At 45.1% G+C, this 21,286-nt stretch overlaps 1 long non-coding RNA gene across 1 annotated transcript; it reads right to left on the reverse strand.

Moving 5' to 3' along the window:
• Positions 1–3,522: 3,522 nt before the first annotated feature.
• Positions 3,523–9,789, reverse strand: LOC142604210 (uncharacterized). Its single transcript, XR_012838096.1, has 3 exons — positions 9,701–9,789; positions 5,748–7,711; positions 3,523–4,611 (listed from the first exon to the last, which is right to left on the reverse strand). It is a non-coding gene; the product is annotated as an uncharacterized LOC142604210 (long non-coding RNA).
• Between the last annotated feature and the right edge of the window lie 11,497 nt (positions 9,790–21,286).

Raw genomic sequence — 21,286 nt, forward strand, 5'->3', positions numbered from 1 at the left:
GAACAGAGGAAATTTGCAGCTATTTTTCCAAAGTTGTTGTCCCATCATTTCCAGACTGTGATTTGAACCATCTCAGTAACTTTCACAAGAACAGAAAAATAAGCAACAGGAGCAGGTATTGACCTTGAGGCTTTGTTCTTCTCAGTGGAGATTACACCATGGAAAGGCAGGGCTTGTGCTGGCAGGAATCTGTGCCCAGCCAGCAAGAGAGACCAGGCTGCAGCCTTCTATACCTTGGTAGCCATCAGCTTCTATGTCTCTATGCCATATGGCATGAGCGTATCTTCTAGCCTCTTCCTCGCTGGTGCCTGATAACCACCACAGCGCACTCTGGGTATGAAAGAACTGTGCCTCCCGTTCACAAGGTGTTACGAGAGAAAAGAGGTGAAGCGTTTTGTGTCCTCTCCACCTGGACTGTTGCCCTCCTGTGCCCCATACACTGCTTTGGCCATTGCAGCCCCAGTTCCTAGCCCTTGGAGTGTTTCTGACCTCTATGACTTTGGTCTTTTAGACAGCAGCATTTTGTCATCAGTAGCAGTGTAGGCAATAATCATTCCATAGCTGCTTCTGCCTTATATAAAACTAAAACAGTTCTGACCTGGACTTAAAGAAATGTCACATACCTCAAGTCAATGTGGAAAAATTGATCCTTGTGATGACAACAGAACAATCATGGAGATGTACTTTTGCCAGTTGGAAATGTCATCTTCTCTTTATTTCATGTTCTCACACACACTCGTAGGGCTGTCTTGCATGTGCCATGCAGACTGCTTCTCCCTTTATCACTGACTTCCCCAAGCCAATTTTCCAATTCATTATCTTGCCTTATTAAGAACTACACTAGGTCTATGCGTTCTCATCTCCAACAGTTTTAAGGCTTGTTCAGGCCTGACAGATAAGCTTCTGGGTTGCTATCTCACCTTTTCCAAGCTGCAGCCTTGCAATATAAGGGTTGTGATGCTCTCCATCATCTGCAGTTTTGTCTTCCCATGACCATCCTTTCAGTCATCCTGCTGCCAGGATGCAGCAGAGCTGCCAACACAGAAACGCCTAGAGAGATAGGCGGTTGCTTTGCCTCTAATCCAAGCAGAGGTGTGTGTCCCAGGGAGAGGTTGTTGATACACATGACAATGCCCTGCAGAGCAGCCCCATTCACACTTTAGCAGAGAAGCATTTTAATTAATTGTCAACAGTTTTTTAATATATAGGTTTAGCAGCTCTGCCTGAGTAAATGCTGTTTGAGAGATTAAATTCTGTTTGGATTAATGGCCTCTGACAGCTTTTCCTCCTTTGCAAACAAAGTGGGTTTGAAGTGTAATAAAACAGAGCGTGGGATGCATTGAACATGGAGAGCTGTTCAAGCTGGCAGCCAAATGAAACATCACCAGCCTGCATCCAGAGGAGCCCACAGACAAACACACCTTCCAGGCACAAAAGTTTTTATCTGATGTGGCTTCAGGCTCTCCAAATGCCTCACCCTCCCATACAGTTGCTTGTGGCAATGCACAGCAGTTGTGTGTATGGAGTTTTTGAAGACAGGGCTCTGCAAACTGTGGGGCTGACATCTGCAGCATCTGCATGAGGCAGACACTCAGCAGCTTTGTTTATTCTCCTTGTGTCATGGTTGAGAGGAGACTAATTCACAATATGGTCACTAAACAGGTGTGATCTACTTCCCGGGAAACGTTAAGGAAGAAATGATGCTGATCCTAGGGCTATAAAGGACTCTGAGGAAGACGTGGGTTTTCCCCGTGTTTATAGGCAGCTCCCAGCTGGGTCAGCCTTTTAGATGAATCACAATAATGGTTAGTGAAACCTTTCTACCAGGGCACTGTTTCTTTTTCATATGCAGTCCACCTCCTATGATTTTGAGACTGAGGAGCAATTAGTTTAGCAGCCATACTGTTTAGAGTGGGGAACGAATGAACAGGCTCACCATGAACCTTACAACCAACCATCCTGCCATGCCATACACACTGCTGCATTGACTAACCCAATCCTACATGGATGGACTACAACCATCTTACAACCTCAGTCTCCAAAGCTGAGGCAAAAAGCCTTGATATCCTCCTTTCCATGATACAAACAGATGTCCTCTGAGTCTGCTGAGAAGAGCAGGAAGGGCGTTGGAGACAATGACCACATGTACTGGAGCACAGTGTAAAATATAAGGCACCTGCTCCTTTTCTGTCATGGGTACATCAACTCTCCTGAGCTAAGACTGAGGCTCAGGAACAAGCCGCTCTGGAAAGGATGTCCTACCTCCCTGGTTGTGGAAACAATTTTGGCATTTGCATGGAAGCCTGACATGTCTTGTCCCCATGGCACTCTGTGTACAAATCCTGAAGTCCCTTCACTGTGTTTCTCAGAAGAGTATCTCAGTGATGAAGTTCTTCTTATGGTTAGCCACTCAGGGAATGCAGGCACCCATGTGTACGTTTCCTGCATTTCCCTTGATACATGTCTGAGCTCAGAAGTGGTATAGCTCCTTGGGGTTTCCAATAGGCAGTATACCCATACTGGCTGTAGAGTTTTGGCTTCCCCTGTTGTATGTAGTTCTTCCAGCACTGTCACTATCTCATCACTCTTTGCATCTTCAAGCACTCTCCACAGTGCCTCATTCCACATCACAAGCTACACACCAGGTAACCATGGTGTCATGCAATTAAAAATAAGACTCTGCTCAGCTGCTCTGCAGCCCTCCAAGAAAACCTTGGTATCTTCAGACCACAGGGGACCTCATGGTGCAAAGGAGACCCACGGCCAAGTGCAGTACAGTGTCGATGTCCCAGTTCACTCAAGAAGGAGAGTGGCTTTGAGCAGAGAGTCTCAGCTGTTCTAGCCCATGGTGTGAGGCAAGGCAGTGGTAGATGAAATGTCGATGTAGTCTTATCCTTTTATGTCCATATCCATTTGTTTCTTGTTCCCCTCTACTCGGGTCTGCAAGGCTGCCTGCCCCAAGTCTTCTGCTTTTGCAGCAGGAAACCAAGGCATGGGCAGGGGAGCAAAAAGCTTTAGTGAAAGAAGCATTGGCCAATACACCACCTCTAGTTTGGGTTATAAGCAATTTCTTTACTGATTTGTAGTGTTTCTCTTGAGATTACATTCTTTCTTATAATAAAATTACCTTAAAGGGCCAGTAGAAATAAAGGGGAAGGGAGAGAATTTTTTTTTTTTTTTTAATAAATTTTGTGCCTGGTATTTAAGGCTTTTGCTTCCCCTCACAATGACCCAGTGAAAATGAAGTTGCTTTTAACTGTATCATCATTCAGAGTTGTAGGACATCTTGAACTTCCTGCTCATGGGATTTGAGAGTTGCAATGCATGAAAACATCAAGAAGAAATCCAGGAGAACTAGTAGCAGCAAACTCACTTCAATTGAACAGTTACTCAGATCATACTTTTAATAACTTGTTGAATTTCTAATTGTTTTAAAGTATAGACTTGAGAACTCTTAAATGTCTGTATGTTTTATTCATGAAAATGGAACTTAAAGACATTAAAGAACATGGTTTGTATGACAGTTTTATGAACTTTAAATGAATGATTTTAACAAAGGATTCAAAACATATTAGGAAGTAATTATCAAATAACTTGTTAATGATATCCAAGAGCTATATAGTTTGACAGATCATTGCTCTGAACTCTAAGCCCTTGTGTGATTATTTTGGTGCTAGGAAGGAGCAAACTACAGTTTCAAAAGCAATGAAAATTTTCATTAGAAATAACATTCGATAACTAACAATAATCAGGATTAACGGCACTGTCAATGATGATTCAACCAAAAGGAATTTTTGAAGTTAAAAGTGTACCAAAAATCATTTGAAGCAAAAGTTGCTTTACCAAATCACGTTATTTCATAGAAAAATCATTTCCTTTGACATACACAGACCTTCTTTGTCTGTCTGAACATGGATTGCCCTTTAATGCAGAACAGGATGGAATGATTAGAGATAAGGTATACATTTACAACACTAACTCAGTGAAGCATGTGGTGGATCAATGGGAGTCTTTAAACTTAAATTGCGTGTCTCCTTTCTAAAAGTCTGCTTTAAATCAACCCCAAGTTGAGATACAAAACACAGGGTGGAATCTGTACTAAAAGCTGGTATAAAACTGAAATTGCTATCCTTCAGGAAATTTCAAGATTCCAAAATTCTATTTTGCCCTAAGTAGAGTTACAAAGCATGTTAGAAAAATCCCCTAAATATTTCATTTTGACACTACCTAAACATTTTGTTTTGGCTGTGTTTTTAAAACTTACTTCAACTCTCTTATCCATAGGCAGATTATCCATGTTATACATTGCCTATGCTGCTAGCCTTAGGTTGGCCACAGTGCTTCCAGGCACAGCCCTCTTCCAAATTGCCCTGTTTTCCTGCACCGTGGGCATTACCCATCTTCATTCAGGAGAGTTTGTGTTTCTCTGCACAGCGCTGCTGCATCTAGTCCAACATCGCAGCGCAGACAGAGCCAGGGGAGCCCAGGAAGGAGACAGGAGTTTCCCCAGGACCAAGAGGAGGAAGCAACGACTGGTATTTCTGAAGCATGTCCCCTTGTCTCTGGGAGCGATTACTGGTGCAGATGTGGTGCATTTCAAACATATAGATACTGTGGTGTGGTGGGTTGACCCTGACTGAGGGCCAGGTGCCCACCAGAGCCGCTCTATCACTCCCCTCTTTCATTAGACAGGGGAGAAAAGTACAACGAAAAAAAACTTACGGTTCGAGATAAGGACAGGGAGAGATCATTCTCTAATTATCATCACAAGCAAAACAGACTGAACTTAGAGAGGGAATTCTCCTTATTTATTACTAAGCAAAACAGAGTAGAGGAATGAGAAATAAAATCAACTCTTAAAACACCTCCCCCCACCCCTCCCATCTTCCTGGGCTCAACTTCACTCCCGGCTTCAACCTCCGCCCCCCCCAGCGGCACAGGGGGACAGGGAGTGGGGGTTACGGTCAGTTCATCACACGGTGTTTCTGCCGCTTCTTCATCCTCAGGGGGAGGACTCCTCTCATCGTTCCCCTGCTCCAGCGTGGGGTCCCTCTCACGGGAGACAGTCCTTCACGGCCTTCTCCAACGTGAGTCTCTTCCACGGGCTACAGTCCTTCACGAACTGCTCCAGCGTGGGTCTCTCCCACGGGGTGCAGACCTTCAGGAGCAAACTGCTCCAGCGTGGGTCCCCCACGGGGTCACAAGTCCTGTCAGCAAACCTGCTCTGGCGTGGGCTCCTCTCTCCACGGATCCACAGGTCCTGCCAGGAGCTTGCTCCAGCACAGGCTTCCCACGGGGTCACAGCCTCCTTCAGGTGCCTCCACCTGCTCCGGCGTGGGGTCCTCCACGGGCTGCAGGTGGAATCGCTACACCCCCTCATCCTCCCTCCATGGGCTGCAGGGGGACAGCCTGCTTCACCATGGTCTTCACCACGGGCTGCAGGGGGATCTTGCTCCGGTGCCTGGAGCACCTCCTGCCCCTCCTTCTGCACTGACCTTGGTGTCTGCAGATGTTCTTACATCTTCTCACTCCTCTCTCTGGCTGCAAAAGCTCTCTCTGTTTTTTCTCTTTCTTAAATATGTTATCACAAAGGCGCTGATTGGCTTGGCCTTGGCCAGCGGCGGGTCCGTCTTGGAGCCGGCTGGCATTGGCTCTGTCAGACACAGGGGAAGCTTCTGGCAGCTTCTCACAGAAGCCACCCCTGTAGCCCCCACCGCTACCAAAACCTTGCCATGCAAAACCAACACATGTGGTTAAGGAAATTAGTGCCTTAGGAGACACAGGTTGTAGGGAACATGCAAATACACTGATTTGACTCTGCAGTGTGGGTCCAATGCGTCTGAGTAGCTCTGCACCAAGTCCTCAGTGTGCTGGTGTCATTCTTGCACTTTGTTATCCAAGGTGTCCTAATTCCCTGTTGTCCTGGGAAATGGAGAGCTGGATGTGTACAGCAGTTTGTTTTATACTAGCCAAATAATAAGGGCTACAAATAATAAATGAACATGGCTAAAGCCAGCATAAACAGTCTTTTTTCTTCACTATGTTCTTGGCAAATGTTCTCAACATCACAGCAGAGCCCAAAGGGAGATGCCCACTGCTGGTAAGGATTTGTACGATTTAGGAAGTCAAGAGCCTTTTGTGTATCAAGCAATTATCTGAATAGAAGGATCTGGTTTAATTATTTTCCTATTTTTCTGGGAGTGCCAAACAAACACTCTTGCTGTAATGAAGGCAATGAACCAATGTGTCTTTTCTGAACCTGAAGGCGTTTAATCTACAAAGCTCCAAACGGGGCCTCAGTCTGCCTTTATTTGGAGCTGTGAACATTGAAATAGGAGCCCTCTGCTTTGAATAAGAAAGGTGGATGTGCCACATCTTGTTGCTGCAGAAGACAGTTCACTTCCACTCGTAGTAATATCTCTGGGGAGGTATCCTTAATTCTTTCACGTAGGGAAGCAGTTTTCTTATCACAGAACTACATCAAATTATTCTGGCACGATTTACGGGTGGTAGACCATGATATATGCAATTTCATTTGCCATTGACCTAACTGTTTTTCATATTTTTCATTCAACCTTTATCGTACAGCTTTTATTAGCACTCAGGTCACAATAGCAAGCCAGAGGCACTTTTTTTTCTGTTTCAGATATAGGTACTACACTTGTTGCTCTGCAGTCATACCCAGTCACCCCAAACCTGCTAAATCTACTGAATGCATTTGCTACAAGAAGTGTGGTTTGGCATGCTAAGTCATGCCGAATTCTGGATGGAGGTTATTGAGTCCCCTTCCCCGGACTTCATTATCTCAGTTATTCTGAGATTTGCTCTCACTTTAATTGTGACCTCTTCTCACACCCATGACTTTGTTCCCTTTGGCCAACCCATAGTGAGTAATTGCTACATCATTTGAACACCAAGTACTTGCTTCATTTTGCATGCTGCCTGAACCTGCCCTTAATCTCTTCTCTACCTCTCCATTATCACAGCTACAGATCTTTACCACTCTCTTTTTATTCGAACAGCAGAAGAAGCTTTACCCCTTTGCCCTTAGTACCCGCTGTAAGGTCCAACCCTGAGTGACATTTTGTGATTTTCATTGTATTCCTGCATTCCTGATGCCAGGAAATGATTCCCTGTTCCTCAAAACCTACCTCAATACACTAAACTTTGCTAAACTATTAATTACTTATTAATTGGCTGTTGCCTTCAATAAACATGCCATAGGTTCTCACGATCTAAGATTTAGCTCTTTAATAAGCACATCCAGGAGTCTCAACTCTGCTGTTATTAAACCCTTCAGAGACATGGCAAATTATAACTTGAGCTTTTCTTTCTCAAACATATCCTTTAATGCTGGAAATTTTAAACAGAAAAAAACATAAAAGCAATTGTGAACAAATTGGTCATGAACATGAGCAGTTTAGCAACCAAAAAGTTCCTAACCAGAAGAGTAATGGCAGCTTTCCAAAAGCCAGGGACTGGGCTCAGGGACTGGGAATCCCTTCCAATCCCTTTGATCTCTTAAGAAACTAAATATTAACAGGATGATATGAAGAACATTACCAAAGAAATATTGTCACATTCACAGGGAACTTGGGAGAACTTAGATCCAGATGTGACCTGGCCAAATCATTCAGGTCCGTGTTCTTCTGGATGTCATGATGTCTCTGTGGTTTGCTTTCCCATGTTCAGCTGTGGGCAACAGCAACTCCTTAGGCCAAGAGATAGTGGAAGGATTAATGTGTATAAGTGCAGTGTGGTGGTATAGATGTGCTAAGAAAAGCATGTGAACTCCAAAAGCTGGTAAGTCTGTCACATCAGCTTCCCCTCACAACCACAGAGAAAGCAGCAGGAGGAGGAAGGGAAGACCACGTAACAAACTCCATGGGCACTCTGCACAGGGATAAGTATAAAGTCCAGGTGGTTTTGCTACTGATCCCAGGAGAGCTGGCATGCCTGCCTAGCAGAGGAGTTACAGGCTAGCTGGTGGAGCAAGATAAAGGAAAATAAAGATTAAGCTGTTGGGATGACTTGAGTGATGTAGCAGAGAGCTCAGAGATAGGTCCTCAGGATGACCTGAGATCATGACCCTGCTTAGGGTCCTAGCAGTACTTACCATGATTTCCTTCTCCAGGTACCACACGGGGCTGTCACTTCATCTCTCCACCCCGCTCAAGGTCGGACATGTGTGTTTGGGGAGGGCAGGAAGCCCCATCTCCTGCTGCCGTGAGAGGAGTCAGACACGGGAGACCTGGGGACGTCTGGGGAGAGGGAGCATCCTTCTGCTCCTTTTGCAGATGGGCTGCGGTGGCGGCAGGACAACTTCTCAGCCTGCACTGGGCCACGCTGATGCCCGGGGCATCCTTCACCGGCAGCCCGAAAGGAACATCTCTGCGACCTTTGCATTTCACAGCAAGGGACTCACCAAGCCCCACAGTTCCCCTTTGGGAGCATTTAAACAAATTCTCTGGACAGACATGCACATGTGATTTAAGGACCAACAGACTCTTCAACACAGCAAAAATACATTGCTCGTGGTAGAGATGCTAAAGTACTATCACGCTAAGAGAATCAAATTGCTATACCTGTTAGTGTAAAACTGTTTTCCTCAGATAATGGGTTTTATCTTCAGCAAATTCGATGCTTTGTTATAAAATAATGTTAAGCACAATGAAATAATAAGCAGCTGGCATGTTTTCTTGTTAAAAAAAAGCCATTAAAGTTGTAAACATCAAAACAGCATAGCGCTGCTATTGAAGAAAATGGGTGATAAAACAGTTATTTTTTTCCAATAAATATTTTGTAGGTGATGTATTTGGGATGTATGAATTATTTATCTCCCTATATGGTTGAGATGTGCACTTTAATAAAATGTAGAAAGGTTTTTAATTTTTCTGAACAATAAATGCAATTGATTTTGTGACTAGCATGAAGAATAGATTGACTCTAATGTCTTTTTCGTGTAGTATTTTGTATTGTTTTATGCGGAAATCTTGAGTTTAATAGATTTTTAAAAAAAAATTCCACTAAAATGGTCAGAGAGAAGGATAAATCTCATATTAACTCAAAATTCTTCATTTTCCATATGCAAATATGTAAGGATTATCGTTATCTTTCCTTTCATCTGAATCACAGTGTTTGTAATGTTTATTTGTTCTGTATTTTCATAAACATTTAGGATTATTAATAATTTAGAATAGATGTTTAATTTTGGTGTAATGAATTCAAGCAGGCAAAATAAATATGCAGGGTAAGTAGTCAGTATGTCTAGTAGCTATTAAACATATTTTACTCTTTCTGCTCATATCCACTTGAAATATGTGAACCTGGCTTAAGCAGGCAAGAGCAGTCTCTCACCTTAACACCTTATTTTAGTGTAAATCCAGGGTAGCTCCCGTAGCCAGGGGAGTTAACTCTAATTTATATCTGTGCATTTCAGCGGCAGGCACAGTTCCAGACATTGCATTGAAATTGCTCCTTACTTACAGCGCACTGAGCAGCACAGCTTCTCTTTGGACTGTCATGTAAGCGTGTCTGATAAGCTCAGTTCATAAAGGGGTTGTGCTTGGTCAGGCACAGGCTCGTTTACCTGAGCCTCCTATCACCAATCATAGCCAACAGCAGACGATTACAGGAACGGGGCAGGCATATAATGATAATTCCCCAGGGAAAAATTTCTTGTGGCATAGGGAATTCTTACCTGCTTATAGTCTTAACTTGCTTTTCTTCCAGGAGTTTGCTGGATCTCTTCTGGACCAGTGGAGGATTCAGCTTTGATGCTCTGTGTCTTCATCCCGAGACACAGGACATGTGTAGATGACATACTGCTTCAGTTAGATTTCATTAAAGCTTAGATACATGCAATTTAGGTTTGCACATGGTCTATCCTGATGCTTGACATTTTGAGCTTATGTTACAAAAGACTCTACACACAAATTACAGAATTCAGACATGATTAAAATTTTAGCTCTGAAATTACCAGCTCTGTATATTTAAGATTTAACTTGAAATTTTGCTTGTCAGTATCAATGGCAAATGAGAGCTTGGCCTGAAATACCAGTTCATAATTCCCTCCTTTTTATTTGCATATAAATTTGATATCAGGTTCGAGGTTCAGGATTCAGTCACAGATTCATAGAATCATAGAATCATAGTATCACAGAATCCCAGACTGGTTTGGGTGGGCAGGGACCCCACAGCCCACCCAGTCCCACCCCTGCCATGGGCAGGGACACCCTCCACCAGCCCAGGTTGCCCAAAGCCCCATCCAACCTGGCCTTGAACACTGCCAGGGAGCCAGGGGCAGCCACAGCTTCTCGGGGCAACCTGTGCCAGGGCCTCAGCACCCTCACAGGGAAGGATTTCTGCCTCACATCCCATCTCCATCTGCCCTCCTGCAGCTTCAGGCCATTCCCCTTGGCCTGTCACTCCCTGCCCTTGGCACCAGTCCCCTCTTGTTACAGAAGTGCTTGAACACCACCAGCAGTACATGACAGCTTTTCTAAGACTCATGTCTAGCTGTTTCCTTTACTATTAAAGTCAAAACTTCTGTTCCATCCTCTGAATGGTAAAAAGCTGTGATACATCCCAGAAGATATTTGACCTCTTGTGATCATCCCTGCCTTGGCCAACATTTCCAGTGGTGATGCTCCCAACCTGCCTCTGCGTTCCTGGTGAACCTCAGTGCTTGGGATGAGACTGAAGTATCCCTTGTCCACCCCAGTTCCTTGACTTTCTCCATCTGACAGCAAAGTTTTCAAGCGTTATTGTAAATGCTAAGCTCTCCTTCCTTCTAACGGTCAAGTTCTGCCCCTGTTCTGGAGTTGCATTCAAGCGATCTTCAGGGCTCAAGCCCTGCATGATTTCTCAAATGCTATTTCAATACACTTGAATCAACAAGAGATTTCCTGGATAATTCTTCAGTCTGGCTGAAGGTATTTGTGACATCCAAAATTTCACAGTTTAGTACAATTCTTTATCAGCTTAAAAGTTCATTATAATAGCTTGTTACATACTGTGCATTGCTCTCTTCTCTAAAATCTGTTATCTGCTATGGGTACATAAACCACATTCCCCTTCCAAAAAAATTATATTACTCAACGGACAAGGAATATACTTTCAAACTGACCCATGCGCAAGTCATTCAGAGTCTGAGATCTATTTAACAAAACACCGCAGCAAAAATCTAAATTTATTAGAGAATTGTTTTCGTATTACAATTAGTAAGGTCCTGGATTGTGTTTGTTTCATAATGAAAAAAGAATTTTCATATGCTTCTCTGCAATGACCAGCAAACATCCGATAATCACAGGATGCGTACAAACCCCATGTTGTCACTCTCTTTTGCCTGATGCAGAACACAACGTGTAGACATGTCCCCATGGTACAGGCTATGGTACAGCGATCTCTGCACCATGTTAGTTAGCGCAGTGTTAAGAGTTTGTAACTCCTGCATGGTTTTATGAGAATAATAGGAAACTATGGGCAATGTAGCATATCCATGTATGTGAAGGTGAAGTACATCTCACCAGCCTTTGACACATTGTCTATGCTCATCATCACCTCTACAGTCAGTGCGGAGAGATCACATCAGCCTTGGGATGGGGTGAAAGACCCAGAGGGTGATGCCTATTTCTAGTCACCGAGTGACTTGCAGGGGCCTCTCTAGAAGCAGAAGGTTCCCATGGTGCAGGCACATCTCGCACCCTTCATACATGGGGTTTGAGCGTGGCCAAGTTTGGGGCATTTGCCATCACCTGCAGGAGCTGAGGGAGAGGAGCAGAGACAGGAATCCAGGGCATGCATAGTCACAGAAAAACTTGTCAGGGTGGGTGGTTCATGCTGAGCATTTCTTTTTCTTCCTGATTGACCAAGGGTTGGGGGGGGGGGGTGTGTGTGAGGGGAGCAAGACTGTGATTCAGAGATTTATTGACATTTAAAAGTTGCATCAGCTCACTGCCTTCTAGCTGTGAAGGAGAGAGCTGTCAGCACGGTGAGGCTGAGATATACAGGCTTGCACTTTACCCTGACCCCATGGGAAGGCACTGGCTAATGAACTAGATGATTAACATGTCCACCTGTCTCAGAACAGGGGAGGGCAGTTAATGACGAGCAGAGCTGCAAGACAGAAGCCACAGGAGAGCGGGGACAGCCACGCGTTGGATGGACCAGTTCAAGGTTTGCGCACGTTCTGTTCTGCCCCAGTGACTGCAGCAGAGGCAGTGAAAAAGTGGGACTTGATAAAACTACCCATTTCAAAACACATCTCTAGTAAGAACTTTGACTTTCTGATCAAAGGAAGATTTACAAATTTTGTTATTTTCTCCACCTCCATGTTTTTCATTGGGCAAAGCCACAGTGCTTCCAATCAAAATGAGATGTTTTTATGCAAACATCTACTTGGCTCCAGAAGCCATCTCCCAGCCTACTCAGCTGCCCTGGGATGCTATGCATGAATGGCAGTGATGCACACCCACTGTACTGGAGCTGGGAGGCAGGGCTCACCAACACTGCCCTTGGAGGTGAGCACAGTGGGTGCTGGAGAGGTGAGGTGGTGCCACTCTGACCTGATTTGGGTAACTACAGGAATAGCCTGACACCACAGCAGAGCCTTCCCAGGCAGCCTGAGATCTGGGCATTAGGAGATCTGTCCTTTTCACCAGATCTTTACTGCTACTACACCCAGAGTGAGGTCCAAAGTAGCAGCAGTTGCATCTCTGCAGCACTGCTGCCCCTTTCAGTATTCCTTTTTCACCAGCTGCTCCTAAAAAAGCACTGGTGACTCAGCGAACAAAACTCTATAAAGTCTTCCCAATTCTCTGTATCAAAATCATGGCCAAATTGTGCCTACCCGGAGCTTCAGAGACCAGATGCTCCTTTGTGGGAGTGTGTCTGTGTGTCCAGAACCGAGCTGAGCTCTGTCCTGCTCTGGGTACCAGCCGCTTACTGACGTCCCTGGCCAGCCAGGGGCTGCCTGCGGTTCAGTGACATGGTTTCTATTCTGAGTTCCTCCCCTCTATTCCTAAAGACATCATTGCTTTGCATGCTGTAGAAGCCCTTTGTAGAAAACTAATTAGGGGAAGAAAGAGGAGCCAGCTTAATTGATCGAATGTCATCTACTTATATACTTTTTTAGCTTCTAAAAATTAAGATGAATATTGTATGTGTTTTATGTTGAAACAGACCATTTAATACCAAACCAGTAATAGCTGAAGACTAAATATGCAGCCCAGGGTGTCCATGTGTGGTACAGTATTGAGCAAAAGATTGAATGAAATAACAAAGTTTAAGCAGTCAGAATCAATATCGAGGAGGTGTCCTTTAGACTGGAGCTATTTAACTGCAGCCAGATAGCATCAAGGTTGAAAAAGAAATTGCACAGAAGCAAGGAAAAGACACAAGGACATGAATTTTAAGGTCTCTTTATTAGCACAGATGTAACTTTATACCATGGCTAGACAGTGGCTGATCAAATGACCCACAGCTGGATCTCTGCCGGTGCACTGCATAAGCAATGTTGTGGGGAGGGCAAGTGGTGTATTTCTGCCTCAGATGGAGCAACTGCAGCCAAGAGGAGGAGTGGGAAGTGCTAGCATCCCCAGCTGTGGGGCCTGACCCTATGCATGCACCTTGCTCCTGCGCCAAGAGGAGCCAGCAGAAAGCCAAGAGGCAAGGCTCTCTTTCCTAGATAGGCAGAGTTTGTCCATGTGTCCAGAGAAGCTCTGCACAGGTTGCAAGGCACACGCAATCTGGCAGTTTTACACAACAGCCTGTCTGCGCCAGCGCTATGAGAAGACAGATTCAACATGTCCACATGGTGAGAATCAGTTATGTACATGTACCATAAGAACAATGTCTTGGCTACAGCCATCATGAGCCATAGCACATCTCACACTTTATACAGAGGCACCTCAGCTCTGCTGTTAGTCCCACCACGCAGAATCATCTCACTAAGTCCTTTACAAAGCCTATCCTGGAAATCCTTTGCTTTAATTTGAAGCTGATGGACAGATTTGCAATCCAGTTTCAGTGTTGCAGAGGACTCCAGGGACAGATAAAGAAGTGCCAGGATTTCCTTTAGCCCTTAATGTTCACCGTACTTGCAGTCATGACAGGAGTAAACATTTTAAACTAGGCATATTTTTTCTCCTTGAATATTGGCTGGAGAGCAGATACTGCTTCTTATAGTACCTTACTTTCTGACTTTTCCCACTCTTGCCATTAGAGTAGCTCCACTGAGCTTGTGTGCTTTCCCATGCTTTCTGGATGCAATAGAAAATCTGCTTATTTTAGGTCCAACATGTTTTTTCCTCCACAGCTATTGAACCTGGAGAAGCAGCAGACAGGAGGTCACAACTTAGGAAAGGTCTAGCAGATGCACCAATGCTGGTTCTAAGGTCAGTGCTGTGTAGGGTGGTGCTCGAGGAAGGTGTATGTGTAAGGCCCTGATAACAAATGAATGGTGCAAACATCCGTCTTGACCCAAGCAGGCATAAACTCATAATGAGGGAATGTTGAGGGAATGTCGAGGGAATGGCACAGACATCCCAATCGGCCAAGGACAGAACCTGCGGAGGCAGGATAATGTCTTGTGAGCCCCTTCCCCTATTCCTGACACACATAGACAAAAGACCATCTGTGTCCGGTGCATGCGTGCCCGTGAAAGGCCATCACTCAGTCAACCCCCTGTGAGGAGGGGCACAGTCAGAGCCCCAAGACCCCCACAACCCACCGACTCATTTCTGGAACATTCCTGAGCACATACTGTGCCTGCTCAGTGGTGACAGACCCCCGCTATGGGGAGCATTTTGGGTTATGAAAAGGGGAAACACAAGCTCTGGGTGCATGCCCACCACCTGATGACTACAACTACAAGCAGAGAACATCACTGGATCCAAGGGTGGTGATATCTTTTCTCTTTCTCTCTCTTTCTATCTCTCTTTCTTTTCCTCTCCATCACTCTGTCTCTAACTTCATTTTTGGTACATTAAGATTATATCGTCACAAGTTTTGCTAAGTCATTACCTTTTGTAGTTCTGCTAAGTTTTAAGTATTGTCCTAACTTTTGCCAAGCCACCATCTTTTGTAGTTCTGCTGAGTTTTAAGTAAATTTTTGATTTGTTTGAACCTCTAGAGTTATTGTCGTTACTCCTGAGTACCATGCAGAGAATTAAAAAGTTAACCTCACCCTAACCCACCGAGTGGGATGGGACAGCATGTAGAGAGGTGGATTAGACATCAAAGACTTCGTCCTTACTGTGAGGTTAACATAACGTTGTTAACATAACACCCATAAGTTCACTGTGTGTAGGTGAAAGAGAAGTCCTTACCTTCCAGCTAAAGAGCCCTCTTTAGCAGGAAAAAGCCCCATAAGATCCTGATACTGAAAAATAACACAAAACAAATTTCAAACACAAATAGGGTTCAGATTTTAGAAGTGGGACTGCAATATTTATCATTATCTTACTTGGAAAGTGCCATTTGGTTTGAAAAGGTAGCTATGGTATCTATCATAGTTCCTTCTAAAAGTGCATCCAGCTTATAACTGAATGTCTCTGGCTCCAGTTTCCAGCTATTGGACCTCTTGGAGAAATGACCTGGGGACAAAGCATCACTGAGCAGCAAATTCTTCACAGGCTGAAAAAATGTGCAGCAATTGCTGCTTAAGGTTTTTTAGCTTGGTTAAATAGGTTGAGATGCTGATAATAAACTGGGTTTCAAGCCTGTTTACCATTGAGACAGCAAGCACAGAAATTCCACGTCCATTCCCCACTGATGCTAGGCTTATTCCTACTGAGAGTTACTCTTCTGTTCTTCAGTGTCACAAAGGAATTTGGTTCCAGATACCTTTAAGGTACATGGTTGTGGTGGGTTGACCCAGGCTGGGAGCCAGGTGCCCACCAGAGCCGCTCTATCACTCCCCTCTTCAGTAATGCAGGGAAGGGAGAAAGGAAGATGGAAAAACAACCCCAAACTCGTGGGTCGAGATAAAGGCAGTTTAATGTAGCTAAAGCAAAAAGCCGTGCGTGGAAGCAAAGCAAAAAGCAAAGATTACTCTCTACTTCCCATCAGCAGGCGATGTCCGGCCACTTCCTGGGAAGTAGGGCTTCAGTATGCGTGCCCCTTACTCCGGAAGACAAACGTAAAAAAACACAACGAATGCCCCCCCCACCCCCCCACCCCCCCGTTTCTCCTCCTATTCTCAGTTTCTTATTGCTGAGCAGCCGCCATATGGTATGGAATATCCCTTTGGCCAGTGTGGACCAGCTCTCCTAGCTGTGTCCCCTCCCAAGATCTTGCCCACCCCCAGCCTGCTGCTCGGGAAAAAGAAATGTTGGAAAGACAGCCTTGATGTGTGCTGGCACTGCTCAGTAGTAGCCAAAACACTGGTGTGTTAGCAACAGTTTGCTAGCTACCAATACACACCACAGCACCATGAGGGCTGCTGTGGGGAGAATTAACTCCATCTCAGCCAGACCCAATACAATGGTACATCTTTTTCTGACATGTGGCTGGCCTTTTTTTTTTTTTTTTTTTACCTTTTCCAGGATACATTCTGTATTGGGTTTGCGTGGCAAGGTTTTGGTAGCGGGTGGGGGCTATAGGGGTGGCTCCTGTGAGGAGCTTCTAGAAGCTTCCCCTGTGTCTGACAGAGCCAATGCCAGCCGGCTCCAAGATGGGCCCACCCCTGGCCAAGGCCAAGCCAATCAGCGCCTCTGTGATAACATATTTAAGAAGGGAAAAAAAACCAGTTGGGGGAAGGTTTTGCAGCGGGAGGGAGAAATGCGAAGATGTAACACCAAGGTCAGTGCAGAAGGAGGGGCAGGAGGTGCTCCAGGTGCCGGAGCAAGATTCCCCTGCAGCCCGTGGTGAAGACCATGGTGAAGCAGGCTGTCCCCCTGCAGCCCATGGAGGGAGGATGAGGGGGTGTAGAGATTCCACCTGCAGCCCGTGGAGGACCCCACGCCGGAGCAGGTGGAGGCACCTGAAGGAGGCTGTGACCCCGTGGGAAGCCCAGGCTGGAGCAAGCTCCTGGCAGGACCTGTGGATCCGTGGAGAGAGGAGCCCACGCCAGAGCAGGTTTGCTGACAGGACTTGTGACCCCGTGGGGGACCCACGCTGGAGCAGTTTTCTCCTGAAGGTCTGCACCCCGTGGAGGAGACCACGCCGGAGCAGTTCGGGAAGGACTGTAGCCCGTGGGAGAGACTCCATTTTGGAGCAGGGGAACGATGAAAGGAGTCCTCCCCCCCGAGGACAACGAAGTGGCGGACAGAATGTGCGCTGCACTGACCGCAACCCCCATCCCCCTCCCCCCCCCCCTTGCCGCTGAGGGGGGAGGAGGTTGAAGCCGGGAGTGAAGTTGAGCCCGGGGAAGGTGGGAGGGGTGGGGGGAGGTGTTTTAAGGCTTGATTTTTTTTTTTCATTGCTCTATTCTGTTTAGTAATAAATTAGATGAATCCCTTTTTCTAAGTTCAGTTTGTTTTGCTCGTGATGATAATTAGTGAGCTCTCCCTGTCCTTATCTCAACCCAAGCCTTTTGTTACACTTTTCCTCCCCATCATGCTGGGGGAGGGGTGAGCGAGCGGCCGCGTGGTACCTTGCTGCCAGCTGGGCCTAAACCACAACAATTCTTCGCAAGCCTCCAGACAAAGCAGTCTTTGTTGGTGAGAAAAGATTGGATCAATCCAAAGCCATTTTGGAAATTACTCAGAAGCTTCTGCTTGCATGCCACCACCAGATCTGCAGTCCACAGAACCACTAAAGATCTTTGTTCTTCTGACCACGCTCACAGAGCCAGTAGAGTTTTCTGTACACTGACAACGGAGAGAAACCCCATCCCGCACCCACGTTCATTTATTGAACGTGGAGGATGTCCAGGAGCTATGACATGGGACTACAGTCAATCAGACAAAGAAACGAAAGAGAGGGATGAATACAGAGACTGAGCTGGTGTGCACCAGGTGAAATGTCCTCCCTCAAATGCACGAATGGTGGGTATGGACAATCCATGTTCAGGGAAAGAGCATCTGAAATCATATTCCACTCTTGCATGTATTTGAGTCCAAGGGACAGACCCAAGTGAAATTATTAATTTCCTCACAGCTGACCATGTCAGCAGCACCTGCCAGCAGCTCCAATACCTTAATCTTATGTGCATTACAAGCCCAAAAAGCACCTGGAAAAAGATGATAATAACTATGAATGAATACACAAGCGTTCACAGGATGAAACAAGCAGCAGCTTATGGGAGACATGGGTTAACAGACAGTCTTGATGGCAGGACCTACAGAAATAAGACTGAGTGAGTAAGAAGTAAGATGTAAAAAAACTCAGGCACATGGCCTGAGCTTGAATGAAGCCCCTGGCAATCACAAGATAATGCTGAAGCTCAGGGGATCCTTCACTGCAGAGGAATACCTTATGCACTGCCCTTGGAAGAAACACCAGAGCTGACTGCAGTGGTGTGAGGACTGCAGCACTGTGGGGCTGGGCTGCCTTTGGGTGCCTGAAAAAGCACAGAAGGCAGCTTTGAAAAATACCTTGTTCTCTTTTTGGTACTTCCCAGAGTAGGAGCTAGAGTGGGAGTAAAAGAACAGCAAAAGGAGAGAAAGGGCTACGCTTAAATCAGTCCTTGCATGATACCTGAGGCTCAATCTACATGCAAATGCCGAGCAGAAGCTGTGATCTTCCCCGTGGGGATGCAGCACACTATTCCCATCAGGACAGGAACAAAATTGCTGTACCTTCTCCCAGCTCCTTCCTACCCCTGTTCTTCCTTTCCTCACAATGAAATTATGTTGAAAAGGAGCTCTGATTTAGTCCTGTGCTTGCACTGGTTAGCCCAGAGACTCCTGCTGTAGATGACTCTGAGGACACCACGCACCAGGAACAAGTGTTTATCATTGTATTCACCCAGCAGAACATTTGCAGTTAATACAAATCACCCTAACTAAAATATCTATATTCATAAAAAGCCCCAAACCTTCAAGTAAGCAGTTTGATAGTTTATCTGCTTGAAAAGTAGCTCACCTGGGACAGGTATTTTGCAAATGCCATTAGCCCAGCAGGGTTCAGGAGTTTTCTGATTTTGCCAATGTACCTTTTATTTGGTAATGTGGTGTGGAAGAGGAATAAATCCCCCCAGCCTGTCACTCTGTAGATACACATTGCACCAAGTTCAATTGTTCTAGCTTTCTGCCAAGTGGCAGGCTTGCCAGCTAGAGACAACAATGTTTAATTTATGAAGGGCTGAGTTTTAATCAGTTTTTTATTGTTTGTTCCAGCAATAGATCAGTTTAATGGCAGTCTAAAAAATGCACCATAAGCAAATCTCACACATGCCATTCTTCTCCCCGTTAGATATCTCACATCAAAAGTTTGACATGAATGCATGCTGGGAAATAGGCAACCTGTGAAACTCAGTGTTTAAAATAAGTGGCCAAGCTGCAGTTCTTATGGCGTTTGTGGGTTGGTGGATACTGCAGCAATAAGGGCAGATTTAGAGATAAATCTGTATTCAGAGCCGTTTCGCACTGAATCATGAGATTCCTTTTTATAACCGAGAAAGCAGACACTATTACTGTGCACCTCCCTCAAGCTTGGTCACGGAGATGGTGGTGGAACCTTGTCTTCTAGCATCAACGCAGACAAGCTTTACTGAAAAGCACCTTTGCCAACACCTCTGGCCAGTCCTTGTCCTTTTTTTCATATCTGGGACTTGGGCTACACAAAACATGTCAATCTCTTTCCAAACACACCAAAACCCCACCATCTCCAAGGGAAACCTGGCCCCGCCACCCCATCTGCTGTGTCATGAGCTATCATGGTAATAAAGTTCTGTTGCTTGGGAAGAATTATAGAAAAGAGCAATGAGACCTGGCTAAGGTCATTTATTTTACAGTCAAAGGAAAGTACATGAAACACATTTACTGCTCCATTTGTCAGGCCTATTTTCAGCCGATTAAAGATGTGAAAGTTTTGGGTCTGAATCCAGCCTGAGAGTGGAGGGTTTAGTCCAGCCTACATCTGTTTTTTTGAGAGGCACTCTCTGAGAAAGAGGAATTAGTTGAATTGTATCTTGTGTGACACCACAGCAAATCCAGAAAGAGTGGTTATTACCACTGCCATGCACAGGCAATGGGAACTGAAAGTCCTCATTACTTTGCAGAGCTGTATGAGTTGCCTTGGTTACTTTTCTTCTCTTCCATGGTTATAGATGTATTCATGTCTGTCCTTGCCTCTCAGGGTGATGCTAGAATAAGTGTTTCATGGTAGGAAAATGGTGGTCAGCTGCCCAACCAGTGCTAAGATAAATACAGCAATGAGTACAAAGAGATTTAGTGAATAAAAGAAGATAAAATATATTTTACAGTGGAGCAAACATTTCCCAACTGATTTCTTTTGTGGAGAATAAATAGCCTTGTTGGACAGTTGGGTTATGCTGGTTGTGGCTATAGTAAAAGTCGACACCTCTCACTACAGCAGGATTTGACCCCGTGTCAGGCAGCTGGTCCACAGGCTGGACTCATCCAAATCATGACCGTACTGGAGGCTGCACCCAAGGGGATGGCATGACGAGACTGAAGTCTCCAGAGCAGCAAATATGTAGGGGCTGTGCAGCCCCTGGAGAGGTGCAAGATTCCTTAGTCTGTGAGTCCCTGTTTGCTTAAAGTTTAATTACTGCCTTAATTCTACCTAAAATGGTGTCAGAGCTTTAGCTGCTCAGAGAGGAGGCTGGTGAAAACAAGGCAGAGCATTCTCTAAAGCACCTAGGTACGATCTGTCTTGTTCTCAGAAGGGAATTAATATCCAATTGTTAAAGGTACTAAGATCTCTAGAGTTGCAATTGGTGCACGAACACTTTTGTAAAAGTGGCACCTACCTGCATGACAGACCCATAGAAAATAGGGCTAGAACAGATCTGAAAAGATCACCTCTTCCACCTCCCTGACCCAAGGAAAGCTCTGTGGCATTCAGGAAAGGTGTCTGTAGAGATGATCCTGTTCCCAGAAGCCTCCAGCAATGGAAACTCCACGACAAACCCAAGAAAAATATATAGAATTTCTTAACTATCTTTATGTTAGAAAGACTTTTCTTAATAACTAATCTGAATTTCCTTAACTGTGATTTAATTACCCCATCTCCTAAGCAGAATGAATATGTAGAACAAATTATTCTCTTCCTCTTCACAGAAACCTTTTATCAAACTGCAGACTATTATGTTTCCCTTAAGTCTTCTCTTGACTAAATAACTCCAATTATTTCAGCCTTTCTTTGCAGGTTACCT

Source organism: Balearica regulorum, chromosome 17 (assembly GCF_011004875.1).
Source record: "Balearica regulorum gibbericeps isolate bBalReg1 chromosome 17, bBalReg1.pri, whole genome shotgun sequence".
Classification (NCBI taxonomy): domain Eukaryota; kingdom Metazoa; phylum Chordata; class Aves; order Gruiformes; family Gruidae; genus Balearica; species Balearica regulorum.